This window comes from Balaenoptera musculus, chromosome 4, assembly GCF_009873245.2.
Source record: "Balaenoptera musculus isolate JJ_BM4_2016_0621 chromosome 4, mBalMus1.pri.v3, whole genome shotgun sequence".
NCBI lineage: Eukaryota > Metazoa > Chordata > Mammalia > Artiodactyla > Balaenopteridae > Balaenoptera > Balaenoptera musculus.
Genome location: NC_045788.1, coordinates 49,941,305 through 49,958,090, shown reverse-complemented (window position 1 = coordinate 49,958,090; position 16,786 = coordinate 49,941,305). Strand labels below are relative to the sequence as shown.

The 16,786-nt window shown below is 41.1% G+C and overlaps 1 protein-coding gene across 4 annotated transcripts in view; it reads right to left on the bottom strand.

Annotated features, from left to right (window-relative positions):
* Nucleotides 1-14,859, bottom strand: part of FNDC3B (fibronectin type III domain containing 3B) — a 350,696-nt gene extending 335,837 nt beyond the window's left edge. For 2 of the 4 annotated variants that reach the window (XM_036850413.1, XM_036850412.1), the window contains exon 1: nucleotides 14,620-14,859. The gene's annotated coding sequence lies outside the window, so the exon portion shown is untranslated. Of the gene's footprint in view, nucleotides 1-12,591; nucleotides 12,925-13,714; nucleotides 13,795-14,619 lie in introns of those variants that run through there. The other 2 variants (XM_036850415.1, XM_036850414.1) reach the window with 2 other exon arrangements.
* Between the last annotated feature and the right edge of the window lie 1,927 nt (nucleotides 14,860-16,786).

Genomic DNA, 16,786 nt, shown 5'->3' with positions numbered 1-16,786 from the left:
GTGAGTAGTTTCCCATGCCCCCCAAATATGAAAACCGTATGTGATAATCTGCTATTATTTACAGACAAGGACTAAAGAATTCCCAAGAAGAATGGTTTCTCTAAAAAGATGTTTCCTTTTTTGCAATTAAACTTTCTAGAAAATTATTTATGCTTTTTCATGAAAAATGGTATGAAAAAGTTACCTCTTGGCCAAAATGCACACTTATTAAAGATATACAAATAGAGCAATCTGTGTTAAAAAAAAAAAAAAACTTTAAAAAAGAGGTTCTTCGTTAATCTGTCAAGCAGAACATCTGACAGCAGACTAGAACTGCCCCTGTATTGAACTCACAGGTAACTTAGTGGAAACTAGAATCTGGAAAACTTATCATCCCATGTAAAACATAATAGGAACAAACTCACTCACCTCTGTTGGTACTATATCCTTCCCAAACCCTGGCCTACTATCCTCTACTCCCTCCTACAACCCCTGTTTCTCACAAAAGCAAGAAAGGAAAACTTGCAAAACTGGAACGTTAATGGCAAACACTTGGAGCCTAAAATTACTCCAAACAAAATGAAGCTAATGTAATCTAGTGAAAAATTTATTTGTATTCTCAATTTTCTCTTACTAGCCAACTGCTATGCCTTAATAGGTTTGAACTCCTGAGAAAACTGAACTAAGAGAATTGGAAAGTAAAACATAAATAGGAAGTGACATTGTTTCCATGCTTAAATTTAATATAACGAGCAAATGGCAAAATCTAAAAGGCTATGTTTTAAAATTATCAGTGTCACCAGTATCATTAAGATATAGTTAAAGCTACAGCACAGTAACCACATAGCAAGATTAGAATATGTCAAAATCAAATAAACCTGGAAATAACTCTTTCATTAATAAAGAAATTTTATGGTAAATTAAAGATATCTGTTGTTAATTAAAGCCTGAAATAAAATACAAGCCTTAAAAATTATTATCCATTTCTTCTCCCTCCTCCCATAACTCTCTTTAAAAAAAAAAGACAGCAGGCAGATTGAGTCTGAAATGCCTGTGGGAAAGTAAGGTAAAGATATCTGTAGTTGATGGGCTTCCCTGGTGGCGCAGTGGTTAAGAATCTGCCTGCCAATGCAGGGGATACGGGTTCGAGCCCTGGTCCGGGAAGATCCCACATGCCGCAGAGCAACTAAGCCCGTGCACCACAACTACTGAGTCTGCGCTCTACAGCCCACGAGCCACAACTACTGAGCCCTTGTGCCAGAACAACTGAAGCCTGGGCACCTAGAGTCCATGCTCCGCAACAAGAGAAGGCACTGCAATGAGAAGCCCGTGGACAGCAACGAAGACCCAACGCAGCCATAAATAAATAAATAAATAAATAAAAATAAAGTTCCCTTTAAAAAAAAACAGATATCTATAGTTGAATATACAGGTCTACAACTCAGGGATATAGCTAGGGGTTTGGAAATTACCAGTCTTTACCTGTGGCACAACAACAAGGATACCCATTTCCAGTATTTTCATGCACTAAGTATAAATAATGAGGAATATTCATTAAATAAATACATAATTTTAAAAGGACAGTATTTTAAAAATTGAACTTACTTCCTTTCTAGGAGGCTCAAAACTACTGATTTCAAAAAAAAAAAAAAAAAACTACTGATTTCATAATTTCCTTGAAAATGAGTGTACACATGGGCAATTTTAGTATCTCTTATCCAAAGTTAAGTAAATCTCTACCTTCAGGTGATAATGGTAAAAATGTATGAAGGGTTAGATAGAAGAGGATCCAAGCAATTTAAACCAAACTTAAGCAAATTAAAACGATCAAATCCTAAAATTAAAACATATTCCTTTTTTATAGTGCTTACAAAAAAAAAAAAACTAGTTTCTTTACATCTTAAGGTATAAAATAGATGTCTTAAAATTAAGTGCTCTTAAAAGTTAGTTTGATCATATACACACCCCTATACATAAAACAGATAACCAACAAAGACCTACTGTACAGCACAGGGAACTATACTCAATATTTTGTAGTAACTTATAAGGGAAAAGAATCTGAAAAAGAATAGATATATATACATATGTATAACTGAATCACTGTGCTGTATACCTGAAACTAACACAACATTGTAAATCAACTATACTTCAATAAAAAAATTTAAAAACTTTTTTTAAAGTTAGTTAGATCCTATGGTACTCTGTGTCATGAAGATTACCGCCAGCAAGCTCTGAAAGCCGGGTTATAAGGCAAAGACAAAGGCTTCCCGGCCCCCAGCTGTAAGGAGGGGAGGGCCATGGGCACAGCCCAGTGTCGGGGAGCCTTGCTCTGGGGTGGCAACCAGTCGTGAACATTTTACCATGTATAGCCTCCCTCCTGGGCAGAAGTTTTGAGAAACAAGAGAAGGTTGTTCTAACACTCCTCACCATTCTGTGGAAACACAATCCCCAGGGAGGCACACAGCTCCTCTGGACCATGAGCAGCATTTTTGTGAAGCAGTAAGAAACAGTGTTTAGGTAATACCGCCTTGGGCGCTGCACCTTCATTGGTGTCTTCATTCACACCGCCCCACACAAACACAGCGAGAGAAAGCAAGTCAGGTCCCACTTCAAAGCCTTGTCCTTAACTCACCTTCAGTGAACTCACTCTCTAAAGATGGAGCAGGGAACTCAATAATTTCTAACAAAGGAAGCATTTAGGGCTGCCAGCTCCCCAGGTTTAGCCCGGGCCGTCTGGGAAAGCACACGGCTCCTGTGAATCCTGAGGTCACCTTTTATTCACCACGGGAGCTGCTCTTTGCGCATGCAGAGATGAGACACGTTCTAGTCAGTTCTGGGCTCATCCTGGCCCCGTGGCTGCCTTCGGTGCAACCCAAACACCACAAACTATTAGCCTTAAAAGGACAGAAAGGATTAGTATCAGGCATGGGAGGCCTTGCTTTTCCAGGTGCAAATTATAAGTACAGGATCTTACCCTATATAAATGAACTTAAATGAAAGGCACGGAGGAGAGGGAATGAGAGATGAACAAAACTGTATTGCCACTGAGTGAAAAGAACTCTCTTTCATAGAATTTTTCAAATGTCTCAGTCAGGTAAAACTTCATTACCATTTCTTAGCCAACTGCTCTAGATTTTTCCCATTCACTATACTGAGTTTCTTATATATTACTGTCTATGAAGTATACTTTTATTCTCTGGTTTCTCTCATTCCAAGGTTAAGTTGCTTTTACAGAAAACAATCTAGGAAAATCTCCCTCTTGGGAGATGTCCAGATTATTATTATTGTTTCGAAAGTAAATTTTAGGTTTCTGGACCACAGACAGGTTGAACACATGGAAAGCATTCAACGAATACTTAGCCTTAGCATTCAGCTACTTGGGAACACAAATAGACACTGTTCCAAGTCTGGATATACAATTAAGACATTTAATGTGAACTATTAAAGCAGCAGTGTGATACAGCTGGAAACAAGTTTTAGAGTCAATCTAGGTGATCTTTTTAACCTTTTGGAGCATGTCTTCTAGTCTTAGTTCACTCAACAACCATTTATAGGGCAGCAGGTATGTTCTGGCTTCTGCGGTAGATGGTGGAAACACATAGAAAAACAGAAATAATATCTACCTTTCATAGTTTAATGAATATGGAAGAATGAATGAATATATATATATATGCAAGTGCCTGGCACATGGTAGGTGCTCAACAATTGCTGGTCACTGTTATATTTTACATCCGACTTGTAGTTAGAATGTTTGGAAGTTTAGTGCACAAATGACAAGTGTCTTTTTTTCTATATTGAACTGCCTAGAGCTGGCTATCACTTTATCCTAAAGAATACGACGTTAAATTCTTCTGAGGAGCCCTTCGATTCTGCCCTAGGTCCTAACTAGAGTCCTCTGGTGTCCTAAGTACTCCTCTCACCTCAGTTCTTTCCAGCCATCAGGTCAAAAACCTTAAAAGGACAGATTACCAAGAGGGCTGAGTCCCCAAGACTGGGTTTCCCAAACTTGTCTGATCATATCACTCACCTGAAGCACCTAATAAAGATTTCTGATCCCACCCCAGACATAATAAATAACAGCACGTGCACCCTCCACCCCATACACATAGCCCTATAATGCTCCAAGAGATTCTTCTCTTCTCAGGCGTGCTTTACTTCCACTTTCAAGTGGCTGAGGTCATTCTCCTCAGGTTTCCATGACATGCCCTCTGACCCTTTCTCCAGGGCTCAGTTTAGCACTGAACACTCTGGCCGCCAGTGCAGCAGAATCAGCTCTCTCTGCTGGACCCCCACCATCTCAGCAAGACATATGTTGCTGTTATTGTTGTTGCTGTTTTTCTGTCCCTTAATGCCTCCCTTCTAGAATTTCCCTACAAAAGATCATTTTAAACTACCACAGATCTCTGAAAAGTCACCTTTTTCAAAAAATAATTTTCTTAATTTATAATTCCCAAACTGACTCCAATAGACAAGCAAAACATACATAATCGAAGTCCACATTTTTAGGGAATAGAAATATAAGCTATTTATTCTATTTGTATTTTCAAAATCAATTAGTGATCTGATACAGACCTGAAAAAAGTCCACGTATTCTCTGGAGAACTTTGTTTCTTTAAAATAGCAGTAAATGAAAGGCTAGGTTTGCACTGAAGGTGACTCATGACTTTGTTTTGTTTAATATTTATTAGATCCCTACCATGAGAAAAAAAAAAACTTTTCAGGAAAACTGTGGAAACACAAAAATGCCTATAACATGGCCCACGCTTCAAAGAGATCAACTTCAGCAGAAGAAATGACTTGAGCACCTGGGAAGAGGTACTAAGTTTAAATGGCACATTCAACCTAGGAATTCATCTATCTCTCCATCCATCCATCCAATGAGCATTTACTATGCACTCACCATCAAAGACATTAAGTTAAATCAGTAATTATCCTTACACTCAAGTAAGAGTGACAAGGAGACAATCAGACAACACTGAAAAGGACAAGTGTTCTGAAAAGTATAGAAACAGTGCCAGAAGAAATTAAAGAAAATGATAAATTACCTGAAATCATGGCTCTGGAACAAAATGAGGATATGCAAAATAGAATGAGACACTCTTTTCTTTTGAGTAGGTCAAAAATCAGTGAAGACCGCTCTGTGAACATGGTGTTGTTAATTCCTCATATCTCTACCAGATATAAAGAGACTGTGACTCTCTCTACCTTTTGAAATCAGTTCGTAATGATCCTATCTCTAGAGTAATTTCTAAGCCACAAAAATGACCTGCTATGGTATGAAAGCCATTTACACATACAGCAAAGAAAATATACCTTATAGATGGCAAAACACGCATACACACTAGCATCATACTCTTGCGACTTTCTACTGTTTTCTGGGAGTTCAGGAATTAATGAACTATTATGGATGGCAAATATTTCACAGTATACAGTATAATTTTTCCTTGAACTTGTTATTTGTATGTAAACTTATATCTTTCTATCTGAATTCTTACCTGATATTTTCAGTATTCCTAACATGCACTTTACATCTGACGTTTAAGCTTTATATCCAATCACTTAACAAAAATCCTGCCCCATCTTTTCATAAGTGATCTGCACAAACTCAACATCAATACCTCAGAAGCAAAAAAAGAAACAAAACACCGACACTCAGAGAAAAGTCACCACTATGAAATTATTAGGTGCTAGAGACAAGTTCAGATGAATAAAACAATACTACATGCTTGCTTGCTTTCACTCTATCCCCTCCCAATAAGTTTTGGTCTAACAAATTGAAGCATGTTAGCACCTAATGCTTTTCCAACACTAGTACTGAGATGACTTAGACCCTTTCTCTAAGTGGAAATCAAAGTTTTCCCTAAAGTACTGAAGATGACAAAATTGGGGGAAAAAAAAAGGTTTAAAGGTTAGAAAATATGACAGGTCTAATTGTACATCCTACTCTCTGGTTTTTGGATGACTCACAGTGAAATGCAGGATAGATTACCTTTGTGTGCCTATGTGGTCTGTGGATACTAATAAACTACCTGGCTCATCTAAATGTTAAAATATCTTTTTTTTCCCTCCAGAGATCTCCTACTTTTAAATAGTCTCCTCTTAAATTCAAGTCAGTTAATAAAACAAGGAAACTCTGACCTCCAAAACTGGCCTAGGAGAATCTCCGTTTACTCTGCAATAGGAGGTGGGGAGGGCGGGGAAACATCTACACATCAGCAAGGAGCAGACCAAGGGGGAGCAAACAGAGGCAAGCTGAAATCCTGTGGAATAAATCTCCTTCAATTTTTTTCAATTTTTTATTGTGATAAAATATACATACATTTGCCATTTTAACCATTTTTAGCCATACAGTTCAGTGGCATTAAGTACATTCACAATATTGTATAACCATCGCCACTATTCATTCCCAGAACTTTTTCACTATCCCAAGCAGAAACTCGGTACCCATTAAACTATAACACCTATTCCTCTTTCCCCAGCTCCTGGTAATCTCGATTCTACTTTCTTCTCTAAGAATTTGCCTATTCCAGGTACCTCACATAAGTAGAAACAGGCAATATTTGTCCTTTTGTGTCTGGCTTATTTTGCTCAGCATGTTTTCAAGGTTCATCCATCTTGTAGCAGGTATTGGAATTTCATTCCTTTTTATGGTTGAATAATAATCCACTGTATGTACAGACCGTATTTTGTTTATCCATTCATCTGTGAATGGACACCTGGGTTATTTCTACCTTTTAGATATCTAAATTATGCTGCTATAAACACTGGTGTACAAGTATCTGTTTGAGTCCCTGCTTTCAATTATTTTGGGTACATACTTAGCAATGGAATTGCTAGATGATTGTATATTTAACTTTCTGAGAAACCGCAAAACTGTTTTCCACAGCAGCTGTACCTTTTTACATTCCCAACAACAATACACTAGTGTTCCAATTCAAAATACTCTTAAGTATTCTCTGATTCACTAATTCAGAATAATGTTTACCTTTATTACCCTAAATTAAATTTCTTTTTCCTGATACAAGAAAAACCACAACAGAAAAATCAGGAACAGTAATATCTGAAGACATTTAGTAAGTATTTTCCTCTTAAATGACTTAATAGAAAATACAAAATGTGTTTAAAAATAACACTTTAAAATATAAGAGAAAAAGGAGCATAATACTCTAAAAATATATAAAGGATCCTACACTTAAAACTTGTACCATAAAAACTTGTCAATCTGAACCCTAAAAGGTCATATACTTGAAAACCTCATGTCTGAGTAAGTGGATGTAAATACTTGAGATATTTTAAAAGAAATTTACCTTTCTTATGGGTCAGTTCACACAGTACCTGGAACTAAACTGTCCAAGAAGGTCTTGCTTTAGTAAATGCAGAAGAGGAGGATGTGTAACAAGCTTACCTAACTACCACTGGCAGTAGTTTCCACAACTTTGCCCAAACTCATATGGAGGAGGAGATGGGCGGCTAAAAGCAATAATGATGTTCTTAAACCTTCAACACCTGCTCTCACCAATCTGCCATCAAGTGCTTACAGGAGACAGCAAGTAGCAAAACAAATGGCAACAGAAAACCTTCAAAACAAATCAACAGGCATATTTGGGCGTCTATTGGTGGGAGTGGGGTGAGATAGGGGAGGTGGATATTTGTTTATTGTTGTGATTTATTTTGCATACAAAAATATAGTTCTAACTTTTGCTGGTAAACTGTTCCTAGTTCATGTGATAGCACTGAATAAATTGGCATTTATTTCATGGCAGTCCTGCACCTCTATGAAAAAGCCCACTAGGAGAACTAGCTTCAACCCATACTGCAGTTTTACATTGCTTTTAAGTAAATTGATTTTTCCAAGGTGCTTAAAGTGGTCTGTCCTCCTAATTAGGTAAATATTCCCTCTATGATCTATTTAAACTTCTGTTATGGTAAAACCTGTTCATATAGAGTAGGAAGCCAAACTTTATCCTAGACTTGCCTGGATAATTGCAAATTCCTAATTAGTTACATCCAGAACAATGGAGTTATTTTTAACAGAGACCCTCTTCCACCAGCTGTGGAGAATCTGACTGAGCTCCTTAAGAATAAATTAAATCATGTTATTTCCTGGGATTTTAGAACCTACCATTATTTCTCAAACATACTACATTTGCTCATGTATGAAGACAATTATCTGGATAATTATTTCAACAGAAAGCTTTTCATAATTGAACACTATGAGTTTGTATTACATCAACTTAGTTTAAGCAAATTTTTCTAACTGGTTGCCATTATAAAAACCTTCATCTTCCAGAGTCAAAACAAGGATGTATCGGAAGCCTAAAATTCTAACATAAATTTAGTTTTAAACATAGCCTATAGGTGCTCCAATTTTAACATTTCTCAAATTTCAGAAAGGAGTGAAGGACTGAAGTTACCACCATCCTGCTCTAGGAGTTTGGTGGTAGACACAGCTCTCTATACTACATTCCAAAAATATGAGCAAAATACCCCTATAAGTAAACAGAAAAATGTCTTGCATTTGCCAAAAAAAAAGTCAGGACAGCACAAGAATATTCCATTAAGAACCTAGTTTAGAACTCAGTAAGTGCCTCCTGAGTCAATAAACAAGTGAATGAAATAAAATTAATTTTAAAATCAATCATTTAACACAAGGGACATTTTAAAAGGATACTTACTAGAATCTCAAATAATGCTAGCTTTTGCTGAACACCATCTCACTAAAATCTCCTCCCTCCAGTTATTTAAAAACTGACAAGCAGTTGTAATATTATAGAAACAAAAGATATTAGGAGCCAGTGACTGAACCGACAGGGAGTATTGCCAAAGACATCTCATCAGCCAATGAAATTACAATCCAGGTGTTTCAGAATGCTAAACTTGCATATCTCAACTAGGGAGAAAAAGAGTTTCAAGGACTGATCCATTTTTAAACTGAGAAACCTCCCCACCTGTAATAGCTGATCACTATAGTCTATCTTACCTGATTTATACCTGGTGGTTCAAAAACCTCCCAACCCCCGATTCCAACTCCACATACCTCCGGTCTCCAAGGGCTGATCCTTGACACTAAACCTGCACCATGAACAATTCCCCTCTGGGTAAGCTTGTGACTAGGGATCAGCCTCTCATTGGCTGTACCTTGCAAAGAGTTCAAGTACCAACATCAAGTCATCCTCCCAAGTGAGCCTATATTTGGCTTCTACAGAAACCTGCCTCTGTCTAGCCACAGTGATTGAAGCATTCTCTGCCGTTTAAAAAACACATTAATACTGTACCATACTGTGTATTTTAAGGTCAAAAAAAAAAAAGTGTGGGCTTATGAATATTTTCCTATATTCAAAGGCATTCAGTGTCAACTAAAGAATAAAGCTTTTCCTCAACCACCTAAGTGCATTCCCAACAGCTGTTAAGGATGAGAATTAAGGTTTACTTGAAAATAATGTCTTAACACAAAAAACTCTCATTGAATGGATTAACCTTGTTAAAGTGAAGAAAAGGCAATTGTGATTTCTAAAGTGAAAACAGAGGTAGGGTGCAAAGATACCCCTACACAGAAAATGATTCTTTTCCCCCATTCTCAGCTATAATTATTGAAAGCTCAAATAACAGGCTTACTAAGATAATATACAGGAACTAAAGCTTATGCCTCTATCATTGTTTTGGAAGTTCCTCTAATAAGAGATTGCACTTTGTCCCCTCCACCTCAAGAATGACCCTGAATCAAGCAGACTGCCTTGTCCACTTCAGCAATGCTAACCAGCTACGGACCACATGTAAGGAAATACAACTTTTGAGAGGTCACAAATCAACTATTACATTAGAAGTAGGGAGAAAATGAAACTGCAATCTAAAGATTGAAACTTTATTTACTCGTCACAAAAGAAAAAATAAAACACTTTTCAAAGTGTCCAAACACAATTTGGAGGTCTCTGAAAACATACAAAGTAATACTGTAAGAACAGCTCAGTTTTTAAACTTTGGAATATAATGAACTATGGAGTTTGTATAAGGCTTTGCTAAACACTTTTCAATACACTTGACTCATTAACGCCTTGTGACAACCACCTGAAAAATGGTATAGGTGAGATGTTTTCTCCTTATACTAAAATGAGGAAACCCAGACTGAGAGGTTCAGTAGTCTAACAGGGACACACAGCCAAGAAGTAAACTAAGTCCTTGACAGATTAGATATTCTGATTTCAAACCGATACTCAGATGTGGCCTGCACCAGGGTGTATAAGATTTCTAATCTTTGCCAATCATTTCAATACCTTTATCTTTTAAATTATGTCTCATTTGTACTAAGTACCTTGATGTCCTAAAAATGGAACCATACATCCTGAGTTAAATCATGTTTCCAATATTTGTCACACTCACAAGAACACTAAAATCCAATAACATCGTTCTTATGTTGGTTCCTTGAAAATAACTATGATCCCAATAGTCAGGAATGGGTATGAAAGGGTTTTTCAGCTGATAGTCTAACTGATGCCTCACCTTTAGTTGAATTTACAATTTTCAGAGCTGGAGGCCATGCAATTCACATAACACTAAAATAATATAGAACAATTTAAAGCTGATTTACTTGTGTAGGTCTTTCAGGATCATATAATGCTCTAGGGTCAGGATTATGAGCTGCAATTATCCCTGAGCAGTACAGCAACTATGAAAGATACAGCAGACTCAGATATATTTATAATGAATCTGGAAGTTACTGCTCTTAAAATTCTAATAAAAAGAGATTATTTTATCATCTGTCTTTTCCTGAAAGCAGTATGCAAAAAAAAAAAAAGGAAAGAAAAAGGTATTGGGTCACTGGATATTTATGGATGAAATCCACATAAATGAATGCTTACTTTAACATGAGTTGGAATTTTCACTATTTCATATAAAATCAAAAAGTTGTTGAAATTCCTTCTACCAAATAAATTCTAAAATGTAACAGATTTAAATTAAATCCACTAATCAGAAAACTATTTGACCATATGCCACCTAAAGAATCTTTCTTGCTGTTTGTTTCAATTTTAAACATATTCTTCCCAATTCACAGACAGATCTAGTGCTTTATATTTGAATTTCATTCTCTGGTAGTAAAGCAATGATTTTAATTCTTCAGATTAATTGTGCAGCTAGATAAGGAAAAGTGAGTGATAGTTTGGCTATATTATTTACCTGAATGAAGACATTTGAAAAGAATCACCGAATGAACAGGTAACCATGGATATCAGGGGTAATTTTTTTTCAACTCCCCATCAGTGATTTTTCATGCTGGCCCCCTACTTATACTTTTATTACATGGAAATAAACAAGAAGCTCTGACTACCTTCTCAGCAATTCCTATAGGCAGTTATTTCAATCAAACAGAAAATGTCACAAAGTTTTTTTCTATCAGTTTTTACCATGACATCCAAGTATTTTTAAAAAACCATTTTTTGCTTGTTTTTGAGCTATAGGTAATCCAGTATTTAAATTCCACCTAAGAGTTGAATATAATCTTCCTCTGGTGGTATGGAAGAAAGAAAACTGAATTACAAGATCTTAAAAGCAATAGGACCCAGTTAAACATGAATAGATTTGAGAGTCAGAAAGTTCTACGTTGCAATCCCCAATATGGTACCTCACCACTAGCCACAAGTAGCAGTTTAAAATAATTAAAAGTAAATACAATTTAAAATGCAGTTCCTCCATCGAACTAGCCACATTTTAAAAGGTACAACAGCTACACGTGCCTGGTGGCTGCCATACTGGACAGCACAAATATAAAACCATTTGCATCACAGAAGAAAATTCTATGTAATCTTACACAAGTTACTAAATTTCTGTGAACCTCAATGCCTTGTCTATAAAATGTCCTTAACATCACCTAAATTGAAAGATTAGAATTGTAATGAGATAATATATAAAAAACACAATACACAGTACTTAGTACACATTAGATAGCCAGAAAAGAGTAGCTATTAATACAATCCTATATTGGATTTTAATCTCTGATCACCAACACCAAACAAGTCACTTCCCCTCCCTGGGCCTCATTTTCCTAAAACTGAAAAGCTGGGAAGTTCTTCAGGTTTTCAGTTCTAAGGACGCTATCAAATTTTACCACATAAAATGAAGTGTTAAGCAAAAGGGGCACAAACTCCTACTGAGTAAACGACTACTTAGGCTCCTACAGCCAGCTTCCTAACGGATCCCAAGCATTCCTCCAGAAACCCCGGAAGACTGGCTCTCCAATACAGCCAGCCCATGGTCTGATGTGAGCTATTTATAAGGTCTGTCTTAAAAGGTTACTGGAATATCTTTCTGAAATTGTACATACTGTAATTAGAAGCTACAACCTCCTATTCCACGATGGTATCTTGCAGTTTTAAGATCTCTTTTTAAATGAATGCTATCTTCACGTAGAATTTTTTTCTCTTAGAAGCATTTAAACCAAAACACTTTAAAAGCACATACGAGTCTAAGTACCATTTTTTAGAGACTTTTTCTTTCTACCAGCTATGCCTCATTCTTAGCCAGCTTGCGGGTGACCCTCTAACGTCTAAACAAAGTGAGAATTACACCCTTATAGGGGGGATCCCCTTGCAGGACCACAAGCATGCCCAAAGACTTTACCCTCGTTAACAGCTGCTCCCCGGGAGCCAAGAAATTTACTGAACGCTGGTTCCACAGAGGCCGCTTCCAATCAGGGGGAACCACGGGCCCCCATGCAAGGCACAAAACCAGGGCCACGGGCTGCTCTTGGCTGTGGCTGCGGGTCTCTTCCCCCGGGCGTTGTCCAGGGCCCCAGAGTCACAGCGTTAACTTGAGAGTGAAGAGCAACTCAGGCAGTAGAAATGAGAACAGAGCGGTGCATTTTTGCCCGAGGCCAGAAGCCTCCAAAAAAAAAAAAAAAGTGTTATTCCAGAGCAGATTCCTTTTCTTCCGGGTCTGTCTGCTCCCTCTCACTCTCTGCCTACAACCACCGTGCCTCCCCTTTTCCAATGCCCCACCTCTCTCCACATTAAAAAAAAAAGGTGGCGTATTCCCTCTTCCTTAGCTTTCCCCACCAGGGCCTGGAAACTGGAGGAAGTTCAAATCAAATTAACTGCACATTAAAAAATAAACAGACAAGCAATCAAGGGGTGCCCACCGAACAAACGACCTCGCCTGTCCCAAAATATGATTAACCCTGGATGGAAGATGGGGAGGAAGACTAGAAACCAAAAGGGATGGAGAGATAAACGTGTGGATCTGGGGCCCCAGCGTTGGCCCGTCGCGGCCAAATTCCACATTTTGTTTCAAGAATATGCTGGACTGATGAGAAAATAAAAAATAAAAAGTTTTAACTTTTAAGTAAGTCCGCAAACGGCACTGTCTGGATAAAATGCCATTGCTTCCCTTCGTCAGGGATAGAAGGGTGGGAATTGAGGTTCGAAAAGCTCCAACTCCAACCGCGCACTCCTGGAAGCCTCCCGGCCAACGGCGCCGCCGGGCGGCCCAACCCAGTCTCCAGAGACACCCGGCCCGGGTGCTCGGGCTCCCACGGGGCGCCGGGACCGGGCCTTTGGGAAAGTTCGCGGGAACAGCCCGAGGCCCCACTTTCCGCCCAGAGTGACAGGCCCTTCCCACGCCGGCCGGCCCCCGCCCCGCCGCGGGCACCAGACGGTCCGCGCGGCCCCTCCCGGCCGCCTCTGGGCGCGGATTCCGCCCGCCGGCCCCACCCCGGCCCGGGCGCCCCTCGGGGTGACCGACTGACCGGAGCTACGCTGGCCCACACACCCGGTCGCCCGCTCCTTCCCGCCGCGCCCCACTCCCCCGCCCGAGCTTCCAGCCGCCTGCTCGCCGAGTCCGGCCGCAGCCGCCGGTTACCGCCCCCAGCCCGGGGGGAGCCCGGGGGGCAGGACGGGGAGGGAGGACGTGGCGCGCACGGAGGTGGCCAGCGGCGAGGCGGGGAGTGTCCCTGAGAGGCCTGGCCTGGGCTGGGGGCCGGCGCGGGCTCGGGACCCTCCCCGCGAGCATCCCCGGGTCGGAGGTCCCGGCCCGCCCCCGCCTGGCGCGGAGAGGCGGCCCCAACTTCCAGCCCCACTTCGCACACCCGCCCTCCTCCCTCCACCATATGGAAATCTACAGCCTCAGAAAGTGACACGTCGAAGATTCCTCGGCCCCTCCGCCCGCCCTCCCCCTCCCGGGCAGCGTTCCTGCCGCGGAGATTCCGGGAGGGGGAGCGGATTCCTCGGACAAAATCTGCTGGGAAGGCCGGGGAGGACGAGGGGGGAGGGCGAGGGGGGGAGGGAGAACCCGGGAACCACTGCCCAGATTTTTTTTTTCCATCAAGAATCTACCCGTTTCTTTCCCTCCTCCAAGCCCTGGCCAGCTGGGGGGACGAGCGGGGGCCCGGAGCCCAGTAAGACGCGGCCCCAAAGCGTTGGCCGACACCCGCTCCCGGGCCCCGTGTTCCCGGGGTGCCCAGACGAGCGCGGGGCGCCCCAGCACTCTGGCGCCAAGTTTTCCTCGGGAAGCCCAGCGCGCCCGGAGCGCTCCGGGACAGGCACGCACTTTGGCGGACTCGGCGTCCGGTCGGGGCTTTCCAGCGCGCCCTGACCCGGCGGCTGAGATTCGGGGTCCGGGTCCCCTCCATTCTCCCGCTCCTGCATGCCTTACCTTCCCTCGGGCTGAAACGCGGGGCTCCGGGCGCGCCACACACCGGGTCTCCCACGCCTTCCCAGCCGCCAGCCCCGAGAATCCCTGCCGCCCCTTCGCAGCTCCCGCCGCCGCCGCAGCCGCCGCTCTCCTTATCCTCCGGCCGCAGCCGCCGCTCTCCTTGTCCTCCGGCCGCCGCCGCCGCTCAAATAACTACCAGTAGGATTAGATGGGGGATTCCGCCATGTCAATGATGTCGGGACCACATGGGGATTTGGGGCCCGCCCACTGCCGTAATCTGCCGAGTATAACCGCCTCCACAAGCTCAGATTCGCAGGCGCTGTGGTATCCTCCTTTCCCCCCAGACCTGCATAACTATCCGGAAACTCTTTTTGGTTCAGCCGGACTAAAGAAGTCTTAGGCTTAGGGGAACTAGCAATTCCTGAAAGGCTAGGGCTGCATATTCTGCAAACGATCGCCAACACCAATATAAATGCGGGGTTTGCTGAGTAATAATCAGAGCTAAGACTATGACATTATTTTTCATTTACACATATATTAACTTTTTTTTTAAATTCCCACAACAACCTTGTGAGCTATTTTGTCACCTCCTTTCTCTATTTCCCACAGCAGTTTGTTCATATGGTTAACATAGCGTGAACAGATTTTATTACACCGAAGTTAAAATGTCTATTTCCCCTTACAGTACCCAATATGAGCTCACAAGAGCAGAGTGTTCCTTACTCATATCTGTATTTCCGCATCAAACATAGCATAATGCATAGGCCACAGTAGGACTCATTAGATAATTGCTGAGTTATATTAATCAAGTCAAATGTAATGTATCCTGTTGTACAGACTCAAAATGGTTAGCCAACTGCATCCCATCCCACCCCTCAAATTATCCAGGGAGACAAGAAAGTAGAAATTATCCCAGAGAGGCCACTTCTCTTTTTAGCTTCCCAGGTATTCTAAATAATTACGTTAGCCTCAATTATTAGGCTACAAAGCAGTACTAGGTAGCAACCAGAGGCAATGTATTACTTTCATTGACCTAAAAAATACATAACAACCATTTGTCAGATAAAGTTATTGTACATAGTACTGTATTAAAGCTCGAAGAACATAAAAGAATATAAAGAAGAACATAAAAGAAATAGCTCCTTTTTTTGTAGAATTTGCAATTCTTTTTTGGAGATGAGGGGAATAATGGTGAATCCAGGCAAATAGGGCACTCCCTCCTAACTGGCTTCTTTCCCCAAACGTTCCCAGAGTCTCAGCCATCTTTCTAGAACATGGTTCCAATCCTAGGCCATAGTTCTGTATTGGAAGGGAAAAAAGATAAAGCAGAGGTTCCCCAGCTCCTGCCTCAGCTTCTCTAGCTTGCCCCTGAGCCATGGCCTCCAACCCAGCTGAACTCTCATGACTTCCAAGCACCTCTCTCCCTCTGCACATCCTTTCACTCTGTCTGGAGCATACTTCTTCCTCTACGCTATCTAAAGATCATTTCCTCATCTTTGATCACACCCTCCCTTCCCATAGCCTCACAGCTCTTTTCCCCGCAATCTCATAATTCTTTTCAGTTCTTCTCACATTGCTCTGAAGTTACTGTATATCTCTTCCACTTGGCTGGTCTTGTTCATTTTTGTATCCCCAGCATTAACCTAGCATTGTGCTTTGAATATAATACCCCCCTTATAAATGTTTGTTGAATAAATTAATTTTAAAGTATGTTTTAAGAATCTGAATGACTAGGGCTTCAGTGGTGGCACAGTGGTTGAGAATCTGCCTGCCAGTGCAGGGGACACGGGTTCGAGCCCTGGTCTGGGAAGATCCCACATGCCGCGGAGCAACTAGGCCCCGTGAGCCACAATTACTGAGCCTGCGCGTCTGGATCCTGTGCTCCGCAACAAGAGAGGACGCGATAGTGAGAGGCCCGCGCACCGCGATGAAGAGTGGCCCCCGCTTGCCGCAACTGAAGAAAGCCCTCGCACAGAAACGAAGACCCAACACAGCCATAAATTAATTATTTAATTAATTTTTTTAAAAAAATGATGATTGTTTCAAAAAAAAAAAAAGAATCTGAATGACTAGATAGATGGGCAAACTTCAGAGGGTGGAAGTTTGAATTCAAGTGTAGTAAGACAGGCTTGGCAAAGGAGGTAAAAGTAGGCAAGAGAAATTCAGA